Raw genomic sequence first — 17,733 nt, 5'->3', positions numbered from 1 at the left:
TTTTGTCAGTTGCCAATTATTTTCAGAATACACATGTGACATGATTTATTCTCTTTTTCTTTTCTGGGATATGCCTGCAGCCCTTCACATATTCACTTTTCAGATAACATAATTAATGAATATATGAAATGACTGGCACCAGCCAAATATTACTTGGGCAAAAAGCCATCAGTCTAATACATAGTACTCCAGCCAATGTCACATTTAAGGCTTGGCACACAGATCATTTAAGCCACAAGCAATCAATTAGTTTTTTAATCGAGTGAGTACTCCTTCTAAAAAGACGACTACTCTGAGACATCCTCTTTTAAGTGAGTCATTTGCTAAAACATAATTAGTAGAAATAAGAGCAGAATACCAGAGTCATCTCATTAACTCAGGAATAGGGAAAATGGAAATGTCCAGTGGCTACTTCTTAAGAAGACAAGACAGCAATGACAGAAGTCATGAGAAAATCTATCATAGAACACAGAACCATTCAGATTGGAAAGGATCTTTAAGATCAGTGAGTCCAACCATCCAACCCAGCACTGCCAAGTCCACCACTAAACTATGTCCCCAAGTGCCACATATACACGACTTCGAAATACCTCCAGGGATGGTGAGTCAAGCCCTTCCCAGGCAGACTGTTGCAATGCTTGACAGCCCTTTCAGTGACAAAAATTTTCCTAATGTCTAATCTAAATCTCTCCTGGCACAACATGAGGTTGTTTCCTCTCATCCTATCAGCTGTTATTTGGCAAAGAGACCAACCCCCACCTCACTGCAACCTCCTTTTAGACAGTTGTAGAGAGTGATTAGGTCCCCCCCGGAGGCTCCTTTTCTCCAGGCTAAACACCTCAACTTCCCAGCCACTCCTCATCAGCCTTGTGCTCCAGACCCTTCCCCAGCTCCATTGCCCTTCTCTGGCCACGCTCCAGAACCTTAGTGTCTTTCTTGCAGCGAGGGGACCAAAACTGAACACAGGATTCGCAGTGTGGCCTCAGCATTGGTGACTACAGGGGGACAATCACTGTTCTGGTCCTGCTGGCAACATTTTGCAGATACAAAAAACTATACACATATATATACACAGGCTTCCCATTTCTTACAAGTTCCTGATCTTCTGGGTGGATGTGGGAGGAGTGGGGTCCCTCCCACAATAACGACTGAGAGCTGCACTGCAAAATAGGACTTGGAGGTCCTTGTGGAGGGTAAGCTGGACATAAGCCAACAGTGAATGCCCAGCCTAGAAAGCTAGCCTCGTCCTGGGCTGCAGCAAAAGAGGAGTGGCCTGCAGGTCAAGGGAAATGATTCTCACCCTGTACTCTGATCTTGTTGCACCCCACCTGGAGCACTGCATCCAGCTCTGGGGTCCTCAGCACAAGAAAGGCATTCCCTCCTCTGTACCTATTACAGCAGATCCAGAAGAGGGTTATGAATAGGATCAGAAGGATGGAGCACCTCTCCTATGAAGATAGGCTGAAAGAGACTTGTTGTTCAGCCTAGAGAAGAGAAGGTTTCAGGGTGAGACCTTTCAGTACTTTAAAGATGCTTATATAATGGAGGGAGAGGGATTTTTTATATAGGCATGTAGTGACAGGATAAGGGGGAATGGTTTTAAACTGGAAGAGGTTCAGATTACATATTAGGAAGAAATTCTTCCTCAGTGTGATGAAGCATTAGAACAGGATGAAACTCCACAGGGTGTTTGTAGATGCCCCATCCTTGTAAGGGATGTCAGGATGAAACTCCACAAGGTGTTTGTAGATGCCCCATCCTTGTAAGGGATGTTCAAGCCTAGGTTGGATGGGGCCCTAAGCAATCTCATTTAGTGGATGCCATCCCTGCCCTTGCAGGGGGTTGAATCTTTAAGGTCCCTTCCAACCCAAACCATTTTATGATTCTATGATTTATTCTATATTTATATATTTCTTTTTATATGATTAATTTGATTCTATATAATTCATACATGACTATATATAACTACATTCACACACAATGTGTGTGTTTATATATGTAACATACATGCTATTTTTTTCAGATGACTTTTGCAGTTTTACACTGCCAGAAGCAGTGTGATGAGGCCCTAAAGAGAGAACATCTCTGTGACCATCAGTAATTCCTTTCCCCATCTCCGCACTGCAGTGTAGCTGTTGCATAAACGGGAGCCAAAGCCCAGAGGAAATTGATTCACCCTGAGCCCTGTGCTCCCAAAGAGAACACTTGTGTGGATCTCCAGTTATAGACTTGCTTTATAATTTGAATTGATCTATTTATCCAATAAATGCATATTCCCACTATAACTTCAGTAATATCCATGTTCATATGCCATCAACTGAAAAGTTTACAGAACAGATTTCCACTCTTCTATTTGTCTTTGTCTCCCTCCTATCCCAAGCCCAGCCTCCCCTTCTTCACAAAATATAAGCCTAGAGCATTTCTGGGTCAATCCTTCTATGGGTTTGCCCCTTATGTTCTTAGCACCAAACTCCTTGATTTTCATACATCTTTCCTCCTACAGCATCTCTTCATTGAAATGCTTTCAGCTGTGAACCAAAACAGCTTGACACAGCAAAAAGCCAGTGGTAAGGCTGAAAATACCAAACCAGAATTAAGACACTCCTGCAGAAATGCCCCATTCATCTCCATCATCCTGCTCTGATGGGGTCCTGCAAATGTCCTTGAAAAAAACCCATTCCCTAGAAACCTTTCTCTAAGGACTAATTCACATTTCTGGAGGGAAAAGCATGATTGCACGGAAATGCTACTCTTCATTTGACAAAAGAACAGGTGGATGTCTTATGATAATTAAATTACAAATCAGTGCCTGCTGCTGACAGGGTATTGTACGCTGCCAACCAGCATCAGATATTTAAAATCCTCTGTAATTACCTATAATGGGGGTGTGGAGTGAGCTGCTGTGAATTTTTAATATGAACGTGCCTTTTTATTCTCTTGATTCTCTTTGCAGTGTGAGGTTATTACAGCACCACTGCTCCTCACATCATACTGTCTAAAGGAGCATTTCCAAGGCTGTGATTGCCAAAGAGATGTCAGCTAGACAGAACTTCACTACATGAAGCCAGCAGGAGGCAATGGTCAAACACCTTAAATTTCAACAAAGGCAGTTCTCAAGTTACAATAGCCAGAGGACTGCACTGGTATGGGAATACAGATGTTCTTATGACCTATCTTTGACAGATTGACAGATAGGTTGGAATTTGTCATCCAATTTTGGGCCAAAGGGAACTGGTATTTTTACAAATGTTTGTTGTTTATTTTTTCTTTTTTGCTGTTGCCATCAGTTTGCAGAAAATGCATATAGAACATTTCAATTTATATCAGGTCAAATTGACCTAAGCTGCTGAATGTGGCCCAGCTGGCGTAGCCATTCAAAAGCACACGTCCCTGGTTCTCTACACAGCTCTTTGGCTGGGCCACGCTCCAATACATCACATGTTCCTGCTGCTTGCCATCGGAGACTGAAAAACGAGGGAGCTAAATGTGTCGGGGGGGTCACAGACACTACAACGCCCTATGAAATGAGCAGCCAGTGAATCCTGATCTACAGAGATTCTTGACCTACTAGAAAACACCCTGAAATTTTCAAGAGGCACATAAGCAAAGAAGCAACACTGCTTTTCACTCAGCCAAACCTTCATAGTAGGTACAGCTTATAGATGTTAATAATGGAAAAAAAATACCACCACATTCTATGAGATAATAACCCATTCAGGAGTGAATCCTCCTCCCAATCACTCTTCAAAGCCAGTGTGCTAGCCAGTGGCAATTATATTATGTTTTATCTTGGGAAACAATAGCAATACTACCAGTTTTAGCTGTTACACGCCAGCATTTCAAGTCTCGATCACAATTTCTCTTTCACAGTCCTCCTAATGAGGGGCCAGACTTCTGCTCCTTATGAGCTGTGATTCTTCATATAACCCATTTAACAGTGAGACCACAGGAAAAGGAATTTCTGCAGAAAATTTCCCACATGAAACAATGACCTCTTACAGATCCAGTTGTCCCACTGCAATCTGGAAATAGGCAAGGTATGCAACTGGGTCCCAGTACTACCTTCCTCCTAATTCTCACTCATTTGCCTTTTCTCTCAAACCAGCATCTGAGCTTCTTTGCAGCTCCCAGGTAGGTTAGCTCCATTGCTGGGCATCTGCTGGAAACCTGGACATGGGAGCTGCTTTTGAACAGGGCAAGCATCAGCAACCTTCTGCATGAGATTAGGTCTAGGATTCAACACACTGGATTTTCTGAGAGAGGTTTTGGATGCTCCATCCCTGGAAGTGTTCAAGGCCAGGTTGGATGGGGCTCTGAGCAACCTGGTCTAGTGGAAGGTGTCCCTGCCCATGACAGGAGAGTTGGAAGTAGGTAATCTATAAGGTTTCTTCCAACTCAAGACATTCTAGGATTCTGGGATTTTTTTCTCAGTATTAGCAGTCAACAACAACAACAAAAAAGCATAATGGGCTTGGTCCATTTAGACTAATGAGGAATCAGCAAAATCCCACCAAAAAAATATTAATGTCACCTTGTCCTACTTTGGTGCTCAGTTTTTTCATTGGTCTTCAGTGTGTTAAATTTTACTGTTACTGCTCTCCAAAGGCAGCAAATTTCAATGTCATACCAATGAGCATCTTTGGAAAACAAACTTTACAATTTGTACACACAAATCATTGGGCATTCATCCAATCATGAGCAGAAATAATATTACTCATCCAACTGATTGCAAACGAGCAACACAGCTTGAATTCTGAATATTTGCAATCAATCTATAGAGTAAAAAGAGAAAAAAATACTCTTCTCATTATATAAAATGGAAGAAATCACAATCTGCTTGCCAAGACTGTGGAAGTAGATTAGGAAGCTTAAATCATTGAATAATTATACTTATTGTGAATGACTTGCTCTTTTGCTTATCAAGTAGATTTCCAACAAGCTTGTCACTATATCACAGCAATACCTTCCATCCAAGAAGCCCAAGAGCTTTACAAGTGGCAGTCAAGACTGATAACATCCTGTTGATGTGCATCATCTAAAGGTGGGTAAAATTAGGCACAGAAACGCAGCAACTTGTCCAAGGTCACAGAGAGAATCAGTTCATTATGCAGTAGTAGAACTTAGGGGATTTTTCCAGTCTGCTCTTTTAGTCCAAAATCTAGTGCACTTAAACTGACTTTAATAGCAATGATAATTATCATTATTTAAACATAAGTTTGTAGGTTTGCTGATGCTATTGTAATTTCTTTTTAATGATTTGGTCTGATTTTTTCCTCACAAATGTTCCAGGGTAAAGCAGTCTTTCTGAAGTCAGGACCGAGGTTTTTGTCTCTCTCAGTGTAATAGCTAGCAGTACTTTGGGTGATTTACAGTGTGCTATCTCTGAGAAACACATAGTGAATTTTAGAAGACAAAAGGTTTCCTCTAAGAGCCAAATTAGCTCACAGAAAGAACATTATCAGTGCTGAATACTGAGAATTTGCATGTATTTTCCATTTAGTACAACCAGAAGTTAATTTTTTTTTTTTTAAGAAGGAGAAAAAACCCTATAATTTGTTATCTCAGTTTATTGAAAGCACCAGGTTTTTGCCCATAGCAGGGAGTATATGCTTATTGAAAAAAAAAAAAAAAAGGCAATTATAATGCAGTGGAACAAATATGTTTCACGGTATTCTTATAATATATTTTTTTAAACCCTAAAAGATTTTATTTTTCATGATGAAAAAGAAGTGAGATGGGCATTAGCTAAGTACCTCTTCATTTCGTCAGCTGGAGGTAGTTGCACCTTTTCCTCACAAGATGGCACAGTAACCATCGAGTTAAAGCATAATCTCACTTTGAACTATGATATGTTGCAGGGAAAAAATAAGTATTTATGCAATGTCATAAAACTTCAAACGAGTCTTCTTTTGAACTGACCTGATATAAAATTATTAAAAAAAAAAAAAAGACAGCAACCTTTTGTAGTAAGCATACATAAAGAAGCAGTGATTGTACATAAAGATGACAGATGGAAAAAAGTTCAAACAGTTCATAAAAGTAACAAAAAATTACAAGCAAGTAGGAATCTATCAGTTTTAGTGAGCTTTAGAATGAACAAAACCACTATGTATTGACAAGATTGAGACTAGCCCAGAATGCTGCATTCCTCCAGGAATTCTAAATCCTAATTAAAACCGCCTGCATGCAAATCTGTACCATGAGGTATTCAGCTCCATATGCTGCATCACATTTTGGACCTGTTAACAGCATCAGTTTAGCCCTCTGGAGGCTGCTACTTGCTATCCAATAATTTAAAATAGATTTTTAACTTGAAGTGCCAATATACAAAAAGACATCCTAAGAGGGTGGCTTTGCTTGGATTAAATGGTGAACGTGGCTGCAGAGTACAAAAATCAGTAACAAGAGAAAAAGAAAATCCAGCGAATACTGATTGTTTATCTAAGGGGGGCAAAGGAAAGATGTGGGTGAAACTGCACCATTTATCAGCATCAGGCAGTAGCCACTTCTCTATCCCTCAGTCCTGCAGTAACATCACTGGCTTACTTCTTTTTATAGTCTTCAATTATTCCACTCAAAGCATTTATTTTTCTGGTACGTCCATGTTCCCCCAATTGCTTTAGGAGCCTTCATGCCTCTGCAACTCCTTCCTTTTCCCCTGCAGCTCCCCGTGCAGCCCTACATATACATCCCCATTGATCCCCAGCACAGAGGCACTGAGCCTCACAAATTCTCTTTTTCCACCTCTTCCCTGCCTGAAAAAGAAGCTTCTGGCATGGGAGAGGACTGTGCTGAGGTTACAGCAGAGCATTTGGAGAGGCAGACCTGGGAAATGCCATCAGTTGCCATGTCTCAGTTTCCCTGCCAATAAGCCTGCGGTGGCAAAGCAGCCTGGCAAAACTGACACCCGAGGTTTACATCAGAAGAGTACAAAGTAATCATGGACTGTTATAAATAAATAATGTATTAGCATTGCCTGAAACAAAGGATAAAAGAGAAACAAGAAAAAACTACAGAACTAGTGGCTTGCCCCTTTTGTGTTTTCTGTACCAAAGATATATATTTTAATTTAGTCCAGCGGCACGTGACACAGCAAGCCATTTGTGTGTTGCAGCTGAAACCTACTCCCCTGGCTTCACACAGGAATTATGTGTCTGTGGGATTCCAGTATCATTTTTCATAGAAACAGGGGGATTCTGCTGAAAGGCTCTACCAGGCAACAGGATGCTCTCAGGCTAAGACAGGTGAATGCTATTGTAGATAACTGCTTTTATTCTTGCTTTTACCACAGAACTCTCGCTCTTTGCTAGGCTTTTCGCAAAACATAACTTTCCACAGCTGTAGAACTGAGATATTCCTCACTTTAAAATGCCCTGCAAGCCACAGATGGCCAATTTTTGCAGAAGTGCTGAGTATCAGCAGCTTCAGCTGAAATCAGTGAGACCTGGACTTTGTACAGGAGAAATACCATGGCATCCTGTGCCCTCGGTCACCTGCACACTAAAGAAGTTCTTCCTCATTTCTGCCTGTGCCTCTTGTCCCACTGCTCGGTACCAGTGAGCAGAGCCTGGCTCCCTCCTCCTCACACCCTCCCTTCAGGTACTTCCTTACATTGATAGGGTCCCCTCAGTGTAACAGGAAAACCAATGAAAAAATTAATAATGGAGCAGCTGGAACTGCTTGCATTAAATAATGCATGAAGGCATATGTTGAATGTAATATGCCATATGAAGTACCTCTCCATGTACTGAAAGAAGCAGAAAGCCCATGAAAACAAAAGTAACCATATAATTAAAAATGTAATAGAGTTGATGCATATTATAATACTACATTACAATATATGGCCACAGAGGGCCTGCAATAAAATTGCTTAGAGCATCTCAATTCTTGCATTTCCTAAATCTGAATGGTTAACTTTATCACCCTGCCATCCTTTAACAGTTCTTTGAACACAAAGTATACACACATAAAAATACCTCATAAATTTTAATAGCATTCCTGCTTCTTCTAGTGTGAAGAAGGTATAGAGATAAGTATTTTTCAGTATTTGTGGAAAACTATCTTCTTAAATAAAAATACAAATGCTTTATGTACATAAACCTGACAATCTCACTGTCGTCACCCTGATGAACCTAGACCATTAGCTCTGAAGATAAAATTCTTTTTCTACAAAGCAATTTATGTTGGAGGTGAACATGTTATTACTAGTCTCAAATATTCTTCTTATCAGTTCCCTCTTTGAAAAGCTATGAATTTTTACCAACAGAAAGATGGATTTGGTCCATTTTAACTAGATGTTCAATAGGCCAGCAAAAAACATCTGTGTCAGGTGCATTTGCATGTGCTTGACACTTATAAGGGTTGAGTTAAACATTTCAATAGCAGGGCACTTACTGAAAAAACAGCTATAGGCTTTTGCATCTAAATCCTTCCACAGCCTTTCAATACAGCATAATTGTGATAAAATAATCTACATTTTCAGATATTTTAATAAGCCCTGATTAGTGCATAAGCAGGCAAAATAGCTGTCATTGTAAACAGAACACCGAGAAACATCAAGATATTGCATTAACGAGGGAATATTTGCTTTACTGAGGCTATTGCAAAAACCTGTATTTCCACATTTCATCTCTCCACAGGAACCTAGTTCCTGATCATGGGAGTTTGTGATTCCAGGGGAAGCTCCTTCAGCTCAATGATCTGATGGTGACACATCAGGATAAAACTCCACCAGGTAAGGGGCTGGGCAGGAAGAGAGTATCCCATTAAACTGCACAGCCTGCAGGTACACTAAGGTCAATGTAATGGGAAAATTGCTTGGGTTTACTTCCTCTGATGAATTTAACAGTCCTTGGGCCACATTATACCTGAAATTCAGAGGGAACATTCTATCATCACCTTCATTTATTCTATTTAAAAATAAACTAACAGAGGTATTACACCTGCATTTTCTGAAGTGCCAAGCAAGCCTCCCAGCATAGCTTTCCTTAGTTTCCTTAGTCCCATAAGGCTAAGCCTGAAGGCAGTGAGTGGGTCTTGGAGAATAGAACTCCAGGTAGCAAAGCAAAATTGCTGGAAAGCAAGGGATACATGCACAGATTTCCCCTATTTGTAGAACTGCTTTTAGACCTAGGCATCTACAATTTGCCTTTGTCTTAATTGGATATGGAAGCATTTTTCACATTAGAGCTTAAGTGTGGGAATCAACCAGCACTTTTCCTCATGGATGAAGAAAGTGATTCTCCATTGGGGCTATTGTTATTTAGGGATCCTCTTCCATAGTCATGTTGAAAGAATAGGCATACTTTTTATTTTTAAGTGATTTGAGCACTCATATTTTAAAGAAGCCAACTGGGCTCTTAGTGTCTGCAAACACAGACCAGAGTACATGCCTCAGCCACAGAATCATTAAGGCTGTGAAAGACCTCCATGATCACAAAGCCCAACCACTAACCCAGCACTGCCAAGTCTACCCCTAAACCATATCCCCAGTTGTCACATTCAGATGCCTTTGAACACTCTCAGGAATAGCAATTCCACCACTTCACTTGGTAGCCTTTTCCAATGAGTGACCACCCTTTCCACGAAGAATTTTTTTCCTAGTATCTGATCTAAGCCTCTCCTGGAGCAACTTGAGGCTATTTCCTCTAGTCTTGTCACTTTTTACTGGGGAGAAGAGACTGACCCACACCTCACTGCAACCTCCTTTATGGTAGTTGCAGAAAGTGATCAGACACTTGTTTTGTGTCACATTTTGGTGTGTAGTTGGCAGGGTTAGTAATGTCGAAAAAGTTCTTTAGAGATGAAAAATGCTACAAAAGTAAAAATTTATAATATGTGGCATAGAAGACTCTCTGAGCATCAGCCAATGATTTAGATGGAAATGTACTACCAGTCCATGAAAATCAAAATTCTACATGTCTTAACCTGGAGAACCTCAAACTTCATTGCTTTTGAAAGTTATCACCTGACTTTTCTGTTGGATACAACTACTGCATGTCAACATTGTGTCTGTCTACCTTTGTGCTGAATTCTACAGTATGTTGCACCTTCTTTGATTGTTTCTGGTGAGTTTGCAGTTGCAAAGAGCAGGGGAAGGCAAAGAAGGAGGTTGAATACTTTAGAAGTTAGTAATGTTATCTCATCAGTAAATAAAAAATTTCTTTCTGGCAGACTGACCTTATCAATGTTCAAAGCCATCCCTCTTTGTGATAATGCTAGCTTAATTTAAAGGTTAAATCCCTCCTGTGCTGAATAAAAATTCCTATTTGAAAGAGTCTAGATAATGTAACAACTTTCTTTCTAATTTCTTTATGTTTTCAGCTGAAAAAAAGTAAATTTCTTGTATAAAATAACATGAAGAAAGTAACATCTAAATTCCTTTGGTCCTAACAGCTAGCTTTCAGAAAGGATAAATGACTGTCAGTCGAATAACAATGTCATGGTACATTTTCTGTGTTCTTAATTATTAGAAAATCAGGACAAAGTAAAACCCAACCAGGTTAAAATTAGATTCAGCCCAGATCATAAGGCAATCATGAGGCACTCTTAACTTTGAAATGAAAGACATTATCTTAAAATTATACCCAAAACAAAGCTCAGACAATCCCAAGCAAACAGCTTGGTCTAGACACAGCAGTTTTATTATTAGGCAGAGAGGGTTTTTTTAAGTCCTGATCCAACAAATGGATTGATTGATTATATAAATAAATATTTTCCAGAACTTTATATGTGCAGTGGGCCAAATCTGCAACATCCATCTGGAAATATAGCCTATTTAAAGAAATTATTCATTTTCCATCTTTTTTAGTGCTTGGCTAAGTTCTAAATGGATCACCAAAGACCAATATCGCTGTTTGTTTTCTGATGAAGTAACAATCTAAACTCCCCAAAACAGAAGTTTTCTTGTAAAAATTGCATCATTTTCTCTACATAAACCACCTCTATGAGAAAAGACAAGTTATTCTGCATTTTCTGTCAATCCTCTGCTACTCAGCTGATAATACCAACAAGGAAAAGAATTTGTTGAGTCTGGAGCTGTGATTTTCTGCTGAGGAAGAGAAAAGCTTCCTGGGAACCAAACTGAGAGCTACAGTTCATTTTTATCTTGACAATGAGAAAGCAAGCATGACTTTCACTTGTTGTTGACCTTTGTTGCAGTTGGATCACACATCTAAAAGTCAGCGCGATATATATAAAACATTATTCACATAAACTATCATGTATAGAGTGGGAAAAACACATTTTACTATTTATAAAACATCTCTGCATGAGCAAAATTCTGGCAACATTAATCACAATTGTGTGAATGCCTATCCACAGCAAGGAAAATGTACCATTTTGAGTGACTCATCTCATCGCTGCTGCTCCGGAAGCGGTGGGCTGCCCCTGAACAGAGCTTGAAACTAACTACACAAAAACTGAGATACTGGCACTGGTGAACCTCACTCAAAAGCTCCTCTGGCTGTCAGACTTTGAGCTCAACAGTGGATGTGTGCTGTCCCCTGGGAGGTGTGTGTTTAGGTTTTGGTGCAGTGAATTTGTCCTACATGCTACCTGATTAAACCGAAGTGAAAACTGCCTGTGTAGGAACTGTCACAATTTGTGAACATACAACCACATTAGATGTTTAGATTACATCCTGGGAAGAAATCCTGAACTGTGAAGGCTGAGACACACAAGCTGCCCAGAGAAGCTGTGGATGCCCCATCTTTGGAAGTGCTCAAGGCCAGATTGGATGGGGCTCTGAGTACCCTGGTCTAGTGCAAGATGTCTCTGCCCATGACAGGGGGATTGGAAGAAGATCTTTGATGTCACTTCCAACCTAACCATTCCATGATTTTACCATTCCATGATTACTTTGGAAACTTTTTTTTGGAAACTAAAATATATTAAAAAAATTCTTCAACATCCTTGTACAAGTTTCACATGCTGAATAATCACAATGATCCCTTTCAATACAAGCCATTCTATGATTGCATCTGTAGTCTTGAAAGCAGAACATAGAATTAACCAAATCCCAATTGCCAGTGATATTTTGGCCCTATGGATCCATGTTCTCAGAGATATTTTTCAGCTTTATTAGCTTATTAAATTATGTCCTTATTAGCTTTTCTAATTACCAAAGTAATGCTTACATGTTTCAGCAGAAAATGTTTTAAAGCCTTTCTTTGACAAGTGATTAACCAAAGTTATAAGATGCACATTAGTTGTCTGAACAAATGCCGGATGATATCTCACCTTTGAACTGATTGTCCTCATTTTTTAAAAAATACTATTAGAATAGTGAAATAGCTAGGAGCATAGGGTCTGAACACTTTGTCTTCTTGACCTTTCTGACTAGTAAGTATCATGGAACCACTGTGAAAATGTTTCCTTCAATTCTTATTGTACTGCATTTACAAAGCAATTCAATAAAAAATTATGTCTTAAACTTGACGTATCTGTGAAATACATCATGTTAACAGGACAAAGTCTATTCTCAAAGCTTCTGAAGTACTCTGTTGGAGCCAAAGCTTTCCAAGTGAAGCTTATTCTATCATTGTACCAAAATTTCCAAGTGTTTCAGTTATTATGATAATCACATGAAAATCAGCAATTCTCTAATCCCTCCTACCTCATTAATTTTCTCACATCACTGCAGCTCATTTGCAAGTGTTCGGCTCTCACCTGGAAAGAAGTCAGATGTCTGCATTTCCCAACACCCTTGCATCCCTTCTGACAACTCCCTGCATGCTCTCAGAGTTGACCTACCTGAAAAAACAATTTGAACACCTGCACTTCAGCTATAAATTGCCAAGCTAGACTAGCTAGCCTCATATGCATAAGTGGCTACTCAGGTATTCTGGACTCATTCTGTTCCTTGTTCCAGCTTCAGAATGCTTCAGATTTTCAGTAGTACCTTTATATAAAAAGCATTGACTTGGAACAGACTATAAATGGCACATATTTGCAGTTCTGCACAAAAAATGGAGCCTCTTTTCTGTATGCTATAAATCTGAAATTGCAAAAGGTGCCATTGCCATGTTTCTTCTTTGAATTTTTTTAATATATACCAAAGAAAAAAAGGGTAGCCATTCCCTTCAAAATCTGAATTCCTGAAGTGACTCTATAGCTGACATTTCTGTCATGTACTTGTTCGTTTTTGTATGTTTGCTGCTTTTTCCTAGGATATATCAGAAATCAGTATTTGGTTCTCATTAGTAGGATGTGGAATATATATTATTTATTATCAGGAAGAAAGTGTACGAAGTCCCAAAAAGTCCCAAAAGAGCATGAAAAGGATAAAAAACAAAAGATATCCCAAGTGGAATAAATGCTAATATCTGCATTTATTTATACCACTACCCACAGGCGCTCCACATTAAATACTACCGTTTCAAAAGGCAATTAAGCTGATTTCAAAATGAATTAAATGAAGAATTTCCTTGAAAAAACAAACTAAGGGAATTCAACATGTCATTCATTTGCTTTACTTTAACTGGAGTGCCAGTTTTTAAAATATTAAGATACACATAATTCAAAACAAAATTCAAAGGAAGATTTGAAATACATTAATTTGCTTGCAAGTATGACTTTAAATATTTTGAAAACAGTTAGTGAAGATGGATATACTCACATGAAAAAGACTTTACTTGATATTTTTAACTATCTTAGAGTTACATAAAATCACATAAGCACCCAACATATATATATATATATATATATAAAATACACACATACATAAATTTGATTTTCTGTTTACTTCCTGCCCTCAAAAAAGAGCTTGATTTATAAATATTTTCACCTAAAATCCCTTTAAAGGACTTATTTTAGACCACTGTATATTAAAATGATAGAAAAAGAAGGCTTAAAAGAGAGACTACTACTATTCATTAGACTTGCAGTTCAAGAAGGGATAACAATGTAATTTATTAGAGCTTTAGTATAGCTGAAAAAAAGCAGGCAAATATTTAGGCATACAGTCTAGGAAATTAAATTTGTTTCTGTCTTTAGACATTCCTAATCTGAAATTTAAGTCTCAAAGAAAATTGTAAATAAAGCAAAACAAAGTAAAAACAAGGAGTTCAGAGATGATGTTAAAACTCACGTTTCCCTTGGGGTTAAGAGAATTCATAGATATTCTAAAAGTGCAATTGCCTATTGCAGGGTTTATTGAACGTCTCTCTGATATCTTATGCATCCCTTGTACTTCCAGGTTTAAAAAGAGCTTCCAAGAGAGGCTAAATGATTTCTACATTAGTTAAGCCACCTGCAATTCATTAAGTGGAGAAATTCTGCATACACATTAAAATCTTAAGAATCATTTTCTCTTTTGCCTTAACACTTCCAGTGAAATGTGCTTCACAAAATTTGACAAGTCTAAGGTGAGATGCACAGGTTTAATAGCCAAGGGTTTGCACTCATTCCTTTGTGTGGGATGCTTTGCAAAGCCATCATAGTGCCCATTAATTTCAGTAACATAAAATATGCAGTGAATCCCATTCCCTCTCCCTTATAAATGGCTGTTTTAGCTGAGACCTAATAACAGAAGTGGCAAGCTGAATATTGATGGCAGATCTTTTCCTCTGGATATGCAGAAACCACCGAAGGCTGAACTTTCTGTTCCTGTGGAAATTATATTCCTAATTTCTTAGGGTTTGTTAGAAAATCCCCAAACAGTGCTGTGTCCAGCCAGTATTCCCATTTGCCATCAGCATGGTTTGAATGAATGATCACTGCTAATGGAGGGAGGTTTCCTGTGCTCCCAGCCCTCTTAAGAACCCTCACAGATGAGTTATGCTGCTTTCAGCCCTGCTCCAGCCCCGCAGCAGCGCCTGACATGTCTCCAAGAGATGCAAAAATCACCAGGGAGAAGCAGACCTAGACAGGGAGGGGGGATGGGAGACTCCTTTCCCATACCCCAGATAAAAGAGGGAGTGAGGTTTGAACATTTTTAAGTTCTGCGTCAGTGGTACAGACTACCTGAAGAGTTGGGGTTGAAGATCATCAGCCAGCAAAATAATCCACGAAGTTCACAAACACATGAATGGCCAAAGAGAGTTCAAAAAGGAAAAAAAAATTACACTCAAGTACTTTTTCTTCTATATGATCCTTCATAAACAATGCATGATTTGGTGAGTAGATGGAGGAATTTGCAGCTCTTGGGAATACCAACATATACAATAGCAGAGCAAGAGGAAAGCCAGGGCTTGCAGGATTGAAATATGACATCAATCTATGTTGACACAGGATCAAAAGGAAATTAAATTAGCAATACTGAAAATGTTATTGCCATAAGTACGAGGTGGGGAGATAATATAGAAAAATACCATTGATGGAAACAGACATGGTCAGAGAGCTCCATCAGCAGTGTGCATAATGTTGCCAAAGCCAGAGTAAGAGTCTCTCTTTACAGAATTGCTAGGGTTCTGACGTACAGAAAAGGTTTACAACAGAACTCCTTTTAGGGGGTACATATACACAAATATATATGAAAAATATTGAAAAATAATAATAAAATTGTCAGTCTCAGCCTGCTCTGAGACTGACACCTGTATGGACATCAGTGTTAAACAACACAGAAAAGTTTTAAAGGAGTATTACTATATTAATCTTAGAGAAAATGAAATTAAAAATCATTGGGAATGTCAGATATAATATTTCTGTTTTTCTTGATACTTTATAATTTCTTAGGCAGAGGGAAGGCTACACTACCATAGCAAAAATGGTTTTACAAAGACATTTGAAGTTTGCTCTATAATGAAGAAAAATGCTGTTATTACAGAACTTATAGCAGAGAACCTGTGGTTTATTCAAAAGATTTTTATTAGCTGAGTGGGATCATAATGACTAAATGCACTAACTTTATTCATACAAAAAAATATTTCACTTCACAGTGACAAGTTCCCTTATTAGTCTGGTAGTGACATTGAAAATTAACAACAGCATAAAGTGATGATTTTGTAACCAAATTTCTTTAAATTAAATAAAATAACATAAACAGGATCTATTTTTTTTTACTTTATATACATGACAGGTTTAAATCCACACCTATAATCCCAGTGCACATTTCTGTTGCAGGGGTATTTTTTCAGTACACTGATATACGAATGGGCTTGACAGATTTGTAGGTATCAACAGCAGCAATAGGATAAGCATCCTTCTTATGGCAACTAAATTCTTTGGCAGGAAAATCAGCCTCACCAAATTAAATGCTTTTTTTAAGAGATATTATTTCTATAAATGTGCAATAATTGTGGGTCCTCTGTTTTTGTTTTCCAGTATGGGAAAAACTGGTATTATTCAGGGGTCAGTCTGGATTAAGCAACTGTATTTCCACACTTTCCTTCTCACATTCTCATACTGATGAGACCAAGTGTGTTTGAAAACATGGGAATATGCCTGGAGCAGTTGTTTTCCATAACTTTATTTTATCATTTTGTTTTCTATATTTTAACTTTATTTATCCCTTAAGCTAAGCAAATTCCAAAATACGAAACAAAAACTGAACCCTCCCATCTAAAACTAAAGCTTTTAGAGGAAACAAAATAAGACTACTGTGAGACCTCATTGTTCTCTAACATCCTTCAGTTCTCCTCATTATCTCTGGATAACAAGCTATTTTCCAGTGTCTCCTGTAGTATGAAAAATCTTGTTAATGCTCTGCAAATTAAAAGTCCAAAACTGCAGCCCCTAGAAAGTGCCATTAAGTGCCTACAGCCATATCCCAGGCACTACTAGGTTAGCTTTACATTTCAAGTTACTGCAATTGTTATTATAAAAACAAAAATCTATAACAATGCAAGGATTTGAGACTAAGCCTCCAAATCATACATTAAAGCTTATTCACAGAAAATTCTCCACTCAAGCTCATGGGAGGAGAGAAATAAGGCCTCTAGCAGTCAAAACCGTAATGCCATGCACAGGATCCAGAACCAAGTGGTTAAAAACAGGAATGTAGTCAGACTCTTTTTAAGGAGGTAAAAGAAATTAATAAAGCAAAAAGAAGGTACTACATTGAAAAGTTATTGAAATTTCAGGCCTGTCTACACCAGTGAATACAACAGAAGAGCATCTTTGCCTGCAAACCTAAGTCCACCCACTACATAATTTTGTGGTTTATCCAACAGGGAACTGGCAAGGGGATATTAGAAAGAAAAATCCATCACCATCTGCACACAAAGTGAAGCTGGTGTTTTAAGTTCCAATCAATGCATCTCCTTTTCTTCAAGTTCTATTTACACTTGCATTTGACAGGAGTCTTCCTGGGGATATAATCATGGGCACTACACTGTAATTTGGAATGAGAACAAGGACATTACTAGCAAAGGGAACATGGGTGGGTTGCAGTTTACTTAAAATAAAATTGTAGGAAAAGGTCTCTAAGAAACTGTATTTAAAGCCTAAAGAAACAATTCAAGTCCACAACGAGATATTTTTCATGGTAATACCAAATACTTTGCTATGGGCAACAGAAACCGTAGCTTCATTATTAAAAAATCACCAGGTAAAAGAAAATTTAGAGAAATAAGCAGCATAACTTTTTGTACATAATTTTCCTCATTTTAAAGGAGTTTTGTGTGCCGAGAGGGGGGCCACAAAAATTGATTTCTGTCTTATGGGCTGCAACATTTTAGAACCATAGGGACCTGTGGAACTGGGAAAAAAAGAGAAGTGTGGAGGGTTAAGGAGCCTTTTTCACAGTCAGATGGGATTGCCAAGACATGCTGAGTATGGGGAAAAGGAAGTTCT

General features: G+C 38.5%; 1 protein-coding gene across 6 annotated transcripts in view; it reads right to left on the bottom strand.

Annotated features, from left to right (window-relative positions):
* The window catches only part of DLG2 (discs large MAGUK scaffold protein 2), an 831,288-nt gene that overhangs the window by 526,649 nt on the left and 286,906 nt on the right, over window positions 1-17,733 (bottom strand). The window lies entirely within an intron of this gene.

The sequence above is a fragment of the Haemorhous mexicanus genome, chromosome 2 (assembly GCF_027477595.1).
Source record: "Haemorhous mexicanus isolate bHaeMex1 chromosome 2, bHaeMex1.pri, whole genome shotgun sequence".
In the NCBI taxonomy this organism is placed as follows: domain Eukaryota; kingdom Metazoa; phylum Chordata; class Aves; order Passeriformes; family Fringillidae; genus Haemorhous; species Haemorhous mexicanus.
The sequence above is the reverse complement of the archived record's forward strand: the minus strand, read 5'-3'. Positions and strand labels throughout refer to the sequence as shown.